This window comes from Neoarius graeffei, chromosome 1 (genome assembly GCF_027579695.1).
Source record: "Neoarius graeffei isolate fNeoGra1 chromosome 1, fNeoGra1.pri, whole genome shotgun sequence".
Lineage (NCBI taxonomy): Eukaryota > Metazoa > Chordata > Actinopteri > Siluriformes > Ariidae > Neoarius > Neoarius graeffei.
Window position 1 is genome coordinate 73,692,451 of NC_083569.1, and position 16,308 is coordinate 73,708,758.

Here is a 16,308-nt window from a genome sequence, read left to right on the forward strand (position 1 = left end):
TTCTATTGTTTTGGGATAAAGGGTTGGCAGTGGGAGCACTGCTAAAAATGCTATCTTAGCAATTGAAAATATCTTGAAAATAGTTGAAACGATGTCGCATTTCCTATTAGAAGAATACAAGACACCAATTCTGAGATTTTTTTTTTTGTTTTAGATTTTTTGGGGCTTTTTTCACCTTTATCGGATAGGACAGTGTAGAATTCTGAGACTATTAAACCTAGTTCTAGATTGCAACCCACTGATTCTCAGATATCTTATCAAGTAAAAATATGTGAGTGTGAACAATGTGAGGGAGTATCAGGTATTTATCCTCTCATGGATGAAAAGCTCGTCTAAGGTGTCGTTGAGTCATCCTGTTGGTGTGGGTCACTGGGGGCTGGATGTGAACTTACGGTGATCAATGGATTGCTGGTTCTCTCTGTCCTCCTGTAACTCCTCGCTCATACCAATGATCCTCTCTGGCTAAAATGCGTATGTTGCAATCCTGAAATGAGTGTCCTTTGTTGTTAAGATGAAGTTAGACAGCAGAGTCCTGGCCTGAGGAACTGTTGTCTGCTGTATAAGGGCAGATGATGGAGTTGTTTCTGAATTGTGCTGTTTTTGATATTCTGTGAAAGAGCAGGTTGTTTCAGGATTGCAACGAATGCATTTTAGCCAGAGAGGATCGCTGATATGAGCGAGGAGTTAAAGAAGCCATTTTTGTCAATCTGGAATGGCCATCACTGAACAGAGGTGGGGGTCTATCCCTTTTCCACCAAATCAGTTCCAGGGCTGGTGCTGGTTCACAACTCGTTCAACTTGCGAGCCAGCTGAGAACCAGTTTGCTTTTCCATAGCTCGCAGTGCTAAGGGATGACATGTCATTACGTCACTGTATACGTCAGTTCTTAATTGATGTTGTATTCAGATTCATGATGTGTTTTGTCTGATCGCTTGTGTTTTCTTAAAATAATGGTACACGTTTTACAAATTCTGCTAGGGTATGTCAACTTATGAGCATAACTGTACTCCCAATATTGCATTCATCATTCCACAACTCAGTTACTATAGAATTGACCACTTTATTGAATAAAGTGCACGTAAGAAAAAACACCACACTACAATCAATGAACATGAAGAATGAAGTAATGAAAAAAAAAAACTTGATTTGTCCAATGAGATGCAATTATTTAGATTCTTCCCTCCAGCTCAGCTTACTGAATAAATTACTGACAATGCCACAGCACCATAGTTTATCACTGAACATGATTAAGAATGAAATGTCAAAAGTGAAAACTATTTACATGCCATATTTACAGATTTATTATTTACAGTTCATCCCTCCAACTTGTCCACGCCATAGGTGTTCATAGTTGTTGTACACTGTGTTGTCCAGACCGTTTGAGGACATTTTTACAAGGCAGAAACCTTTTTTTCTCCATTTATTTATTTTCATAAATGAGCGGAGCGCGCTGCTTAATTTGAGGGGGAGCAAGCCGGAGCGTACGTCAGTGAACAATCCTGGTGGAAGCAGGTAAACATCGTTCTCTAAGCCTGCTAACCTTAATTTTTGCAAATACCTCTCCCTCTGCTTGCCCTGTAAATGCCCTACGTCGCTGGATAGTGAAGGTGTTTTCTGCATCTCGCTCCTTTTTCTTTTATGTTTTTCGTTTGTCGCCTTCCTCGCATTCAAACTGATTCGAGCCGAAGTCCACTACATGTCCAAAATGGTGGTCGCGTTTACGAAGGTCACGTGACTGAAAAGGGTCTATAGCTTGGGGGAGGTATGCACTCTACCAAGTGCCCTTCTAGTTTAAAATTGGTTTTGTGTTTCCTGGCTCAGAGGACACTGAAAGAGGGTTGTTCAGTCATGTTTAAACATACAAGGACAATGCCGGTCTGTTCAAGAGGCGCCAGGTGATTAAAGAAGCCCACATGTGGTTTTACTCGCCAGAGTTTCCTGGCTATGTCGGGGGTGCTCTGCCAACTCTGCAGCTCTTTTTTTTTTTTTTTTTTTGGAGCCGCTCTTTGTGTGGTGCCCCATTGGAGTGTGGAGGTGCTCCCTGAAGTGTCGATGTGATGTGTGTGGGTACAGGACAGAACGTGCACTTCTCTAAGTCTGGCTACCACCACTGAGTATAACTCACTTTGTGCATGCTGGTTATTACATTACAGTTGAATCGTTATTACTATGTATGTAAACACGCAAGGGGAAAAAAAAGGAGCATAGAAAGTCATCCGCTGCAGTTGATTATTTGTTTTAATCCCACTGTATGTACTTCAGGTACATAACATCTGTGGCCTGTCCAACTGGTACACAATGCTCACCAAGGTCTTGTGCTGGGGACCGTGTAAATAAAGCAGCCCGGAGCAGAGGAGATTGCACAATGCATCAGTGGCTTGTGTGGGACCCCACTATTTTATTGCAAATTAGCAAGGTTCATCAAGCCATGTTCCCTGACATCCTCACCAGCAAATGAGTATTCCTGAACATCATGTGTGTGCTTTTAGTAAACTTTAAAGTAGTGGCCCAACTCAACCTCAACATATCGATGGTGACCCTGCTCACAGGCATGGTGTGGATAAGAATGTCATGCACCTTCTGAGAAACTAGACCCAAGGGAACACTATGGTCAAGGTATGGCGGCAAATACAGAAGAATCACGTTGAGGAGTACCTCTAACATATGAAACTATATACCACACTCATGACCGTAGAGGAATCCAGAGGGATCGCCTCTGCATTAGGGCACACGTTCCAGGCTCCACCTCCTCCAAGAGAGCTTCCCTCTGTGCCACGCCCTCCTACTGGTGAAGGCCAACAACGTGCAGGATTACCAGAGCAAGATCCTCTCCACTTTTGGCGCGGTGCTGAAAATGGATTCCATCAACAAAGTACTGCATGTGGATCAAAACATAACATCTTACTGTATGATGACATGTTGCAGTATGATTTTTATTCAGCTTTAAACTGAACTATTTTTCACATTGTTAGAAGATGATTTTTTTTTTTACTTTTTTGTAAAAACCCATCAATAGAATCTAACGAAGGTTATCTCATTAGACAAACCTGAGGGTAAATGCTCAGCCAAGTGGTTCACCAGCATCGGAAATGAGCACTCCCAAGTAGTTTTTGTGCTGACCTGCGAGGAGTCCACCAAGAAGCTGGAACCGATGTGCCGTGGAGTCACGGAACAGTTTCAGCTGGACAATCAACCAATCCCCAAAACCAGTCCTGTACATGGACTGTGGTTGTTGCCATGGACAGGGCCCGACAGCAGTGGAGACTTTGTTCCAGCCTTGGGTGGACAATGGGATGGTTGTGTGTCTGGACATGAGCCACTGGTTTAACGAAGCTATCTGCACAGTCACACTCCAAGTAGACTGTGTTCAAGTCTGCGCTGGCTGGGGCAGTGATGGCCTACAGCCGTGCGGACCTGGAGCCACTCATCAAGGCCGTCAGAGTCAAGGACCCGGCAATGCTAAAGTCCATGTCAAAGAGGATGCTGGCTGCCGCTACATTTCCAGAGCACAGCTGAAACACCATGTGTGGAGAGTCACACTCGGGGTTCAGGAAACATTCTGGCTCCACCTTGCTGCTGAGGAGCTGAAATGTCCTGCTGGGCTGGAGTGGCGTGACAACACCTGGTATAAAGGAATTCATACAAAATAGTTATTACAACACTGATAGGAATGTAGGGTTCTAACTAGGCCTTTTCAGTGTATCGGGCTGATATGAAATGTTTCCTTACCGCTACGCCCACAGTATTGCCAACACGGCTGGAAAAGTTGCCGCTACACCAATAAAAAGACTTATCAATCTTGAAAATGTGGTCTTTTGTTTAATTTTTTTCTTATCCCCATGTGGCAGCGACAGCGCGCTGCCATGCGAATGTTCTACATTCGGACATACTCCACTCCCCGTCCACACAAGCGTCCAGTGCATAACTGCCAGAGTACACAGCAAAATCCCCAGTGTTGAATTAACACCCAGAGTGTTTATGTAGGTTCAACTGGACCCAAATTAACTCTGAAAGTGTTAATTCAACACTGAGGAATTTGCTGTGTAGTTCCATGTGGAGATTGCCAATGATCATGCTAGTCCGGTTTACCTCCTTCCTTATGCTGTGTTCACGATAAAGTGCCATCCGATGTTAAGAGGTGCTTACACGCCATGCACGTAATACATGCCGGTCCCCACGTTAGACCTGGATAGTCGTGGATTGTAACTGAATGGCTGAAGTGGAAAATAAAGCTGACACTTGGTGAACATCAACGGATTATTTTTGAAGACTTATTATAATTGATATTCAACTATATTGGTACTATAGTTATGGAATTAGAATAAAACAATTGCAGCAACTTTTGGAAAAAAATTTATGAAAATAAAAATAAATAAATAAGTACAAGACAACGACGATCGGCCTCCAAGTGTACCTTGAACCCAGTACTGACAACTTAATGCAACTGATTTATAAACAGCATCAGAAGAAGAAATTATACTCGGTTGTGAAAGAGGCTGTTAAGTTCAGATCGCACTTGGGTATAAGCCTCTAGCCCCGAGGTGACTCACTCAACATCAATGTGAAAGCAAGAAACGAGTGAACAAAAGCAAAAAGAGCTGGACTGTCGAAACTTGAAGAAAAATGGATAGAAAAACCATTACACGGGCAATTTCCACAGAGAACGCAGAAACCAGATGCAGCTATTAGAAGGACGCATGAATGGCTAAGAAGCTCAGGATTAAAATCAGAAACAGAAGGATTTATTGTAGCAGCACAGGATCAAAGCCTGCCAACGTGTGTTTACCACCACCACATCGTAAATGATGGCGCAGATCCTATGTGCAGAGTATGTGGCTCTTTTCAAGAGACAGTTGATCATATTATTTCAGGATATCCAGCGTTGGCTAAAACGGAGTACATAACTAGGCATAATAATGTTGCTGCCTATATCCATCAAAATATCCTCAAACACTACAATATTGAAACTAAAGAAAGCTGGTATGAACATCAACCAAAAACAGTGGAAGAAAACAACATGGTCACGATTCTTTGGGACACACCAATCATAAATGACAGAGCCTTAAGTAACAACAGGCCTGATATCACCATCAAAGACCACAGCACCAAACAATGTATCCTGACTGATATCACCATTCCATTAGACAGAAACGTGTCAACGAAAGAATTTGAAAAGTTAGCGAAATACAAAGATATGGAAGTCGAAATGTCTAGAATGCGGGGTATAAAGACAAGAGGGCGTGGCAACACCCTCTACTGCCACACGAAAAGAGATGATCTTGTTGACGCTGCTGTAGTACAGAGGCTGAAGATGGCCAAGAGCTATGTGCCAGCACACCAGGACATCAGTGCTCAGCACAACAGACTGATGAATATGCTGATGAAACTGTTGTGGTTGCACTCACCTCAAGAGGCTCACACCAGTCCTGAGAAGATCACCATTTTGAAGGTGTACAAGAGAATCCAGTCCTGTACAAAGCAGCCATTCCTCTACCAAAAATCAACATCAAGACCATGCAGGACTTCATCTGTTACCAAGAGAGGAGCCTCAACCTCCACGCAACTAAACAGCCATCCATCATCACAAAGCTAACCTCCATCTCAGCTGCAGACCTGTCTCTAGCACTACATCAGCCAGCAGTCTTCCCTCCACCAGACTACCCCCGATGAAATATGTGCTCACAGCCAGCACGGAAGAGAAAAGTTGTTGAAGGGAAGGACAGACATCATGATGCCACTATCTCAGCCTCACCACTACCAACTGTACTACTGCAACCACCAGTGAGAAAAGTCCTCTCTAGCATAACCAAACCAATGCTCTCTCTCTGTATCAATCCCTGAGATTGCTGGTTCTTCCATATGGCCCATAACACCCGCTAGCTAAGCAACCCCTGGGTTTGCTGATCCACCTACATTGGTTCCTCTAACTGTGCCCATAATGCCTGCTCCTCGGACTATTAGCATATCTCACAGTAGTGGCAATCCGTCAACCTGCCAAGAGCTACGCAGTACAAGCATAAGCTGAAAGAGCACCTCTCAGGAATATGTCTATGAAGGTTCTCAGTCATCCAGGCCATAGTAAACCGTGGTTGCTAAAGAAGGCAACTGGACTTGCTTGAAATTCTTGAAGACATTTCACCCCTCATCTGAAAGGCTTCTTCAGTTCTGTCTGATGAGTGGGGACTTCAGCGACTCTCCTTAAGGGTGCTTTTGATCCACTAAAGGATAAATACCTGGAACTCCCCACTCAGAACTGAAGAAGCCTTTCGGATGCAAGGTGAAATGTCTTCAAGAATTTCAACTAAGTCCAGTTGCCTTCTTTAGCAAACACGGTCCCCTCAGGAGTAGGAGCCAAACTGTTGTGGATGCAAAATCTTCCTGTCTGCAAACTCTGCCCAACCAAACCAGGGACATTTATAAAAAATAAATAAATGGGAAAAAAAAGGTTTCTGACTTGTAAAAATGTCCTCAAACGGTCTGGACAACACAGTGTACAACAACTATGAACACCTATGGCGTGGACAAGTTGGAGGGATGAACTGTAAATAATAAATCTGTAAATATGGCATGTAAATAGTTTTCACTTTTGACATTTCATTCTTAATCATGTTCAGTGATAAACTATGGTGCTGTGGCGTTGTCAGTAATTTATTCAGTAAGATGAGCTGGAGGGAAGAATCTAAATAATTACATCTCATTGGACAAATCAAGTTTTTTTTCATGACTTCATTCTTCATGTTCATTGATTGTACTGGGGTGTTTTTTCTTTCATGCACTTTATTCAATAAAGTGGTCAATTCTATAGTAACTGAGTTGTGGAATGATGAATGCAATATTGGGAGTACAGTTATGCTCATAAGTTGACATACTGTACCCTAGCAGAATTTGTAAAACGTATACCATTATTTTAAGAAAACACAAGCGATCAGACAAAACACATCATGAATCTGAATACATCAATTTTACATCAAAAAATTGGTAACTGAAACTTCGTCCTGGGTGTTTTTGATCTGTTTAAAGAAAAAAAAAAATGTCCCAGAAGTATTAATGTTCATTGCTATGTGTTGGTGCCTAAAGGAGGATGGGTTCCCTTTTGAGTCAGGTTCCTCTCGAGGTTACTTCATGTCTTCTGAGGAAGTTCTTCCTTGCCACCATCACTACAGGCTTACTCATCCTAACAAAATCAGCTCATATTTTTAAGGTTCAAACTCTATAAAATTGCTTAACAACAATATCTATTGCTAAAAGCGCTATAAAAATAAACTCCACATGTTAACAATAAGACACACCAGCGGCAAAGAAAAAAAGTAGTTTCGAAAGATTATTCCGTAATAGAACACTCTAAAAACAAGCCATAAAACCATCAGTAGGAAATCCGTTATCTATTTTTATACAGTGAAATCACGGGAGAGCGCGAACGCAGTCCCCCACTACCACAAATTATGCAGTCGAGATTCCCACATTTGGGGAATTCGCAGGGGTCAGACAGCCGGAGTGCAATGGCTGAGCCTCGCCCTGGGTGAACCACCTTCTTGATCATGGTATCTCCCCTGCCAGGTAAGTATGAGTTCACAACCCACTGCGGAGCGCCGCCACCACCACACACACTCTTCACCATCATGGTGAGGGAAACACTACCCAAGATGCACTGCTCCTGACTATGTAATGAGAGCCACGCTTTCCGGAAGTAGCTCCGGAAGCAGTTCACTCCGTTCACAAGAGGTAAAACACAGTCTCTTCATTTCTAGGTTCTGTTGCGAGAGACAATACAACATTTAGTATGATCTTGCAAAACAAAAATGATTAACTCTATAGGAATGTAATTCAAAGTTTTTGATACACAAGAATAGAATCCTAAAATCATCCCCCAAATTTGTTTCTTTCTTGAAAGAATTTAAATTCTACTTAAGATCCTTAAAAACTGTAAAACGCACAAAAGCAGAGAGATTGTATATCTTAAAAAATTACCCACCGAATTAGATAACAGAGGTAAACCTGTTTCCCCTTGGAGGCATGTTTTTTTTTAATTTAGCTTTTTTGCTTGTTTACTTGTTTTCCTTTCCCCCCCTTCTATCCATGGACATCTTTAACTGCAGCATTTCATACCCAATTTTAAATTTTGTATTATAAGTTGTTGCTACGAGATTTCTATCAGTGTTCCCTTTGATAATTTCTCTATTCTTCCCTATATTTAATAGGATAACATGACTTCGCCATATCGGTTTGTACATTTGCACTTTTTCAATAAAGTGTTGCTCTTTTTTAAAGTCACAACAGTTAATCCAAGAGAAAATAAGCATTTCTCCACAGGACGGAGAGCCTGATTCTTTTCTCATCCACATATTAAATAACATTAAACACCAACCCCAGTGGTTTACGCAAAAAAGTAGCAGCAGCTTTACTTAATCACTACGCGCAACAAAATCAAAACAACATTGACAACTTACATAAACTTTTCAAAGATGTATGCAGTATCTTCATATTTTCCACGCAAATATCCTGATCACTAGTCATCCACGAACGGATTTTTTTTCTGCTCTTCTACTGTATAAAGGAGGTGCACCGTTCTCAGAAGTACTGCAATACTGAGTCAATGCGTGGAGTGGACGGAGCAAGCTCCTATTCCATCTCCCTGTTCCAAAAATCAATTTAATATATGGTCCCCGGATAGAGGACGTATCAGATATTAAACTGATAAGAACAGATACTACACTTGATCTTAGCCAAAAGGCCGAGAAGCGATACTGAAGCTAAGGACCGACCAGGAGGGACATCCTTCACTACACAACACTCGAGGACGGAAGATACTGCTTTAGTCACTAAACAGTTAATTAAATATAAAAACCGCATCATTAGCATGTAAACAGCCCAAAACCTCAACGACAACAAAGCAGAGGCAACAGAAACACACAAATTAACAGCTTTAAAAGTCTGTGCACTTAAGAGGAGGAGGAAATGGAAATGAGAATGAGTTCACAAACTGACCAATCAGAAGGATACAACCTCATGTGGACTACAAAATATCTTACAGCCTTTTCTAAATAAATAAACAAAATGTATTTAAACGTTTTAAAATGAACTGTATTAAACAATACCCATTTAACAAGTTGAAAATATCTGAGATTAAAATAAGTTGCCTCCCAGTGGCCAAATGTGGTACTGCAGGTCACAGTAAAGCAGCCATTTTACGTGAGCAGAAGAAACCTTTATTTGTCTGCCCCAAGTTCCATATATTAGCCTGGTACATTGCTCTTTTTATGTGTTGCCTCAAAGCATCTTGTGTAGGGGGGATGTTTTCCAGTGATCTTGACCTCTGGGTGAAAAGATGCTTCCTTGCCTCATTCACATCTAAGCATGCACTTGTTCTGTCATACATAAGCACGACAAAACGTTCCAGTGTAGACAAAGAAAGATCACTCAACTTTTGTGGCATCTGCAACATTTCATGGAAAGCCTCTGTAATCTCTGGATATACATGCCATGTATCCCAGGCAGTCTTTTTACCACGACCACAGAATGAGGAAGTTGTGTCGCAGCCGGTGAAAGAATGAAATGCTAGAAGTGCGGGACAAGTGGAAGGACCCAGTGCAGCAGCCACCTTGTGAATGGCTATATAACAGAAATTGCTACCAGCTCCAAAGGCAATCCACATTTCTTCAAGACTGACTTTCTGAAAGACAGCCACTGGCAAGATGACCACATCAGAGTCAACAGTTCGCACCATCACCTTTCTGGCTCCCTTGTTGGCTGCATCTGCCACATGAAGAAACAGACGAGTATCAGCTTCCTCATGAGTGCATGGAACCAGGAGACTGACATCACAGCCTACAGGAGAACAGAGGACGGTGTTGCCTTTTGTGGCATAGACTTCTTTCTCAGGATTTAACTGTATATTTTCCATTTGAAGAGAGAGAAATTCAAATAATTCGGCTTTGTTTTCTTCCACAGACAAGAAGTCTTTCCAGTTATTTGGCATTAGAGTGCCTGGTTCAACTCTTCTTCGGGTCCCCTTTCCTCTCCTCTGTCTGGTCATGGCTTTCAGACTATTTGTTTGGTACACATCCCAAACAATGTCAAAGCGTTTTGTACCTGTCAGCTGTGATAGTATGTATAGTACGAACACATTATCAGCATAAGCCTGGAAGGTTTTAGCAGTACCTGGTTTCAACATATGTGCAGCTGCAGCACCATCAATAAATACAGCTTCTACATAGCCAACAGTGGTTTCTGATAAACCAGAATCCATTGAAGTAAGACAGTGAACCAGATCTGACTTTGTTCCCTTTCTTAATATGCCTGCTTGAGATAAGGATGGTGGTGTTGTTTGATTCTCATGGCTGAAAAACTGATCAAGATCACCCTCTCTTGTTTGACATGATATGTAGAGACGAGAAAAAAGGCTACAATCACTCCTCAGAGCAGCAAGTTGCACCTTGTGCTTTGACTGTATCTTCACAGGTGGAGACTTAAACAAAGGCAACTTGTTCTTCGAAAGTGTGTCTGTAATGGGTGTGGTGCATTTAATCAGGCGTTCCTCCATAAATTTCTCGGACTGTTCTTTGCCTAAGACTTCAACCATCTTGACAGTCGTCGCTACAGAGGGATCTGCGATAACTCTAGTATCCAAGACGAGTAGATCTTGCCCCTAAGAGGAATATCAGTATTATATATGATTTTTTCATGCCCAGTAACATGGAAAAACACATTTATTTTATATTTACATCACATTTAGGTGTTAAAATACAGCCTTTTCTAATTTCATGCATAGAAATGTGCCATCATGGAGGTCAATGACCTCTAGCTGACCCCAGAGGTCAAACTGAGAATGCCTCCACATCTCAAATTAAAGCTTATGCCTTCAAGAACAAACTCTGAAAGTTTCATGCTTTTTTCATTTTGTGCACAATTCTTCTGATAATAAGAGCTTAACAGCCCCACTATTATTTTGTCGCATGCACACTTCACGCACAGTGAAATTCATCCTCTACATTTAACCCATCTGAAGCAGTGAGGTGACCGTGCTAACCACTACGCGCACACTCCTGAATGCTGCATTCCTTATTTAGGCCTGTGGGGTTTTTTCCTCTCTCTCCGTCTCTCTTTTTGTCTGCCCCAAGTTTTACATTTACACACCCTTCATTTAAATTAAAAAAAGAAAAAAAGGAATCATAATTTCATTAATTAACCATTAAACTTTATTTGTGACAAATGAACACATCTTAGGGCACTTAATTTTAATCCAAGCCTGACAGTAGGGAACCCATAAAGAGAGATTTTTTTCATTTTGTAAGATACAAGATAAGGCTATAAGATATTTTGTAAGGACACAGTGGTGTAATAGCTAGACTGTCTCCTCACAGCAAGAAGGTCCTAGGTTCAAGCCCAGCAACTGATGAGGATGTGAGTGTGAATGGTTGTTTGTCTCTGTGTCAGCCCTGGTGACTCTAAATTGAGCGTAGGTGTGAATGTGAGTGTGAATGGTTGTCTGTGTCTATGTGTCAGCCCTGCGATGACCTGGCGACTTGTCCAGGGTGTACCCCGCCTTTCGCCCGTAGTCAGCTGGGATAGGCTCCAACTTGCCTGCGGCCCTGTAGAACAGGATAAAGCGGCTACAGATAATGAGATGAGATGAGATGAGACAAACCTCCATGTCTCATGCACACAAAAAAAATGTCTGATGCAGCAAAACAGTAAACTGCTGTTTCTTATTAACCCCACATTCACACCTTCGCTTTGGACAGCATGCTCAACTTGTGTTGAAATGTGTGACTGCAGGAGAAGCATCAAGACTAATATTCTAATATTATGTTAATTCATTATGTGAATTGAGGCCATTCATTATGTTAATTCACTGCTCAATCCTATATTTGCTTAATAGCTATATTTTAGAATCTGATGTCTTTTATTAGAAAACTTATCCCTGGTACTCTATTATATTTACTGCTTATGCAATGTTATATGTATATTTCATTAACACCAGTCAGCGGTGGTGTTTATTGTCTGCCCATAGCATCACGGGTCCCAGGAGGGGGTGGTGGGTCACTATTGGTCCCTGTATGGGCAAAAAGTCAGGTTTAAAAATTGTGGGAGTTTTTGATGTTTCAAGTCCTTTTCATCTTCACAAAAATTGACAATGAATTTAGCAGTTAAAATCATGTCTAGACCATTCAGAAAGGGCGGGTCCCATGAGAACCCTCCGTCATTGGTCCTCACAGGATAATAAAAAGGGATGTGTGCATGTACTGTAGCTCTGACTCTAAGTGGATTGACTCCATCTCCACACATGCACTCTGCACTACTTTAGCTCAGTATTTTTCTCCCTCCCCCTATTTTGGACTGTACCATTATTACCACTGAACAAACACATTAAAGGAGCAATATAAAATAAATCCGTTTTACCCCAAATGTAATTGAGGTCTGCTGCTAATTTGGAGTGACTTTGGGAAATGGTTCCTTTTGGCTTAATGTGTTCTGTGACAGTACATCAGTGATGATCAGTACGTCAGTCATGTGTACTGATGTTCGTTTCGCAGTCTCTGGTCACTGCAGGAAGCCGCACTCAACACACTACTGACTGAACACCTATGGCTAATTAACTGTGTTAATTAAACCTGAACTGGACAATGGAAATAAACCGCCCCCCCCCCTCCCTTTTTAAAAATACAGGGTGAGTGTATTATACTGCTGCTTTAATGTGTGTGTTCAAAAATATGTGGTTAGATTCACATGGGGCAGCCTTGGGCTGAAGTGTCCTTGAGCAATGCACCTAACCCCCAACCGCACTGTCCACTGCTCTGGGGGAGTGTCCGCACGCGTGTGTGTTCACTGCTTCAGATGGGCTAAATGCAGAGGATGAATTTCACTGTGCTTGAGTGTGCATGTGACAAAGGCTGCTGCTTCTGTGCATGTGTATTCACAGAGGCCAGTGATGAGATGTGGACAGGCCAGCACAGTGACACCTGGAGTGCATCCAGGATCCACCAGACATGAACATGTTTAGGATGGTGCATATAACCATCAACCACATGGATATGCCATACTACAAATGCCTGCATGGAAGCAAGAGCATGGAAGGATTCCACACAGTTCTGCCACACATGCTTCCAGGTACACAACTGTAGTCTGTATACTTGTAACAGAACAGCCATGTGTCTCTCTCATTATTCTAATACCTTTTGTGATCAAGTCCTCACTGTGCAGTACAGCCCCATCAGTTTTACCTGATAAGCAGCATTGCACAGTGGATCTCGGACAGGAGCTCAGAGGCCATGGTTGGTGGCAAAAGATGGCACCACAGGATCTACTCAACAGCGCTGACCAACCATCACAGCACCCGCTGTTCGGAGAAACTGCAGAGGAGAATTTCCGAACCCCTGCTGACGTCTCTTCTGATGAGTTGCTTAGACTGGAGTACCTGTTCAGCCAGCGCACAGGTGGATATGGGCCCTGTTCTCTGCAGAACAGACCTCTCTGAGGTCCCTCTCAATGAGGGACCTGGTCCAGAGGAGGAGGTGGTTCAGCCAAGGTAGCCTGATCCAGGTGATGCTGACAAGGCATACCGGAGTGATGAGGAGGCACACGATAATGAGCTGGCTGCTGCCCTGACCCACATGACTCTCACCAGCAACAAAACTATTAACCCTCTGGCCTTTGAGTAGCTGTCTGCCAGCGAGAAAGAAACCGTGCAATAGTTGCTGCAAAAAATAAATAAATTAATTAATTAATAAAATACCTGCAGTCTGAACTAGCTGAAGGAACACCCCTCATGAGTACAAAATCTTCCTATCTGTAAACTCTGTGGCCAACCAACCCGAGGACAATTTAAAAATCATCCCATCAAAAGGTCTGGACAACAGTGTGTAACTTATGAACACTTCACGTCTGCTGTGGTCAAGTTGGAGAGATGAACTGTAAATAATAAATCTGTAAATATGGTATGTAAATAGTTTTCACTTTTGACATTTAGTTCTTAATTGTCTCATCTCATTATCTCTAGCCGCTTTATCCTTCTACAGGGTCGCAGGCAAGCTGGAGCCTATCCCAGCTGACTACGGGCGAAAGGCGGGGTACACCCTGGACAAGTCGCCAGGTCATCACAGGGCTGACACATAGACACAGACAACCATTCACACTCACATTCACACCTACGCTCAATTTAGAGTCACCAGTTAACCTAACCTGCATGTCTTTGGACTGTGGGGGAAACCGGAGCACCCGGAGGAAACCCACGCAGACATGGGGAGAACATGCAAACTCCGCACAGGAAGGCTCTCGCCAGCCACGGGGCTCGAACCCGGACCTTCTTGCTGTGAGGCGACAGCGCTAACCACTACATCACCGTGCCGCCCCTCCAATTTTATTTATTATTTAAAAAAAAAGGGAAAAAAAACCCTCTATGAATTTAGGACCATGTGGCCCTGAATTCCCTGCCATTTTTTTTTTCTTGCTTCACCATGACCCAACTCAAGATATTATTATGCATCATATGGGGGAGCTTTCCCTGTTAGCACAAGGCATTGTGGGATACAAATCTGAAACAGGAGAGGAAACTAGAAGGCTCAAATGAAATATGGAAGACTGACTAAAGTAACAGAAAGGAAACACAGGACCAAACTAATAAGTGCTGGCGGACAGCGAGCACCTCGGTGTGATAAGCTGTTTGTTTAGCAACAGAATGATGTAACTGTCAGTGCCTGGTCAATGTAAAGCTCTAGATAGCAGTCATGTAACACTGGATACCAGCTGCTGTAAAACACACAAGAAAAAGAAGCCGGTAAACTTGTGCACACGCACACTGGACTTCCCCGTCTGCTTGACTGTGCGAAGCAAGTCATTTCATACATATTATTTGCTAGGGAATGCCCTCAAATTAAAAAAAACTTTCCAGGCACAGAATGGCCTGGTCATGTGTGGGTTTTTTTTTTTCTCTTTTCTGGAGATATTGTAGAAATGAACTTATCATAATGACCAAATTCCAGTGGGAACTCAATTTCACCAATTTTATGAAATTGGTGAAAAGGCCATCTAGCTTTAAAAAATTTGCATTACGTTTATTTTAATGGGATTCAAATTAAACCATAATGTATCACAGAAGAGTGCAATGATTAAACAAAAACCAGGCTTTCCCCTAAAGCACCATAGTGCGATTTGTCAGATTTTATTGGCTTAAAGTCTAGGGTGGTGGTGGCAGCACAGTATATTATGGGAAATTATTACATACAGAACACTTTTTAGATGGAATAAAAACGTATTCTATTGCCTTCTAGCGGGTTCCGTTCATTTGGTTTGATTTATGCAATATTGTTAGCATATCGCTTATCCTACGTCTATTACACCACTCTACCCTATGGAGAATGACCGTTCAATATGGTTTACACTATGTCATGTCTTAACATGCAACGGAGCTGATGCAAATATTCAATGAGAAACTTTTCCGCTTCGCAGAATAATTTTTGTTCGCCAGGAAAGAGAGATGCGTTGAACACCCAAAAGGCTACAAAAACTTCATTAGATATTCTTCACACATGTGCTGCCACCACTGTGCTGCCACCACCACCCTAGACACACAAGCAGTGGCAAATGGTTAGACACCAAAAAACAAGAGGGAAAAGGATTTTGCAAGGGATTAACGGCAAGGTGCCAGGTTGCTCGGGTGTGTGTAGTCGTCGATATTAATCTTAAAAGTAACTGAGTAAATCAATTACCCAGGGAAATGAATACTTTAGTATGAGTGGAAAAAAAATATTGGGGTGAGCGTGCGTGGAAGAAGAGTCTGGAGACAGAAATCTTAGTTTCTCTGTTAGCCTGTGCTACTTGCTCTCGATAGCACTGGCTTGCCTGCTTTATTCACTTACACTACTGATGAACGCTACACCGGCTGGAAGGTTACTGCTGCACCGAATCGCGGGTAAGCTAGCGTTGACCTTCGAGAATGCCGATATGAAGAGTGTGCATCGATAATAAGCTGGCTTTTTCATGGTATATTGGACACATATTCCATTTGGCTACCATGATATTGACCTCATCTTTGACTCATTCAAGGTCACGCTAGCTGAATAAAATACATCCAATAGACCACTCAATGCCAGCTAATATTATTTAAATATTACGTAAAATATTTATTCTATTTTGCAAAATAAGTTGCTGCATTGTGAATCTGAATGCAGTGTCAATTTTATGTCATCAAAATGCTGATTGAAACTTTATTGATAGAACTTTATTGATCCTTTTGGGAGGGTTCCCTCAGGGAAATTAAGACTCCAGCAACATCATTACAGGATAAACAGAGAATAGAAAATAGAGAAAAAA

The 16,308-nt window shown here is 42.1% G+C and overlaps 1 long non-coding RNA gene and 2 other non-coding genes across 3 annotated transcripts; all 3 read right to left on the reverse strand.

Moving 5' to 3' along the window:
- Positions 1–1,095: 1,095 nt before the first annotated feature.
- Positions 1,096–8,727, reverse strand: LOC132888719 (uncharacterized). Its single transcript, XR_009654964.1, has 3 exons — positions 8,448–8,727; positions 3,048–3,622; positions 1,096–2,875 (listed from the first exon to the last, which is right to left on the reverse strand). It is a non-coding gene; the product is annotated as an uncharacterized LOC132888719 (long non-coding RNA).
- LOC132898550 (U1 spliceosomal RNA) lies at positions 7,403–7,565 on the reverse strand. The gene has a single exon (XR_009656552.1). It is a non-coding gene; the product is annotated as a U1 spliceosomal RNA (small nuclear RNA).
- Positions 8,553–8,743, reverse strand: LOC132897003 (U2 spliceosomal RNA). Its single transcript, XR_009656214.1, has one exon. It is a non-coding gene; the product is annotated as a U2 spliceosomal RNA (small nuclear RNA).
- Between the last annotated feature and the right edge of the window lie 7,565 nt (positions 8,744–16,308).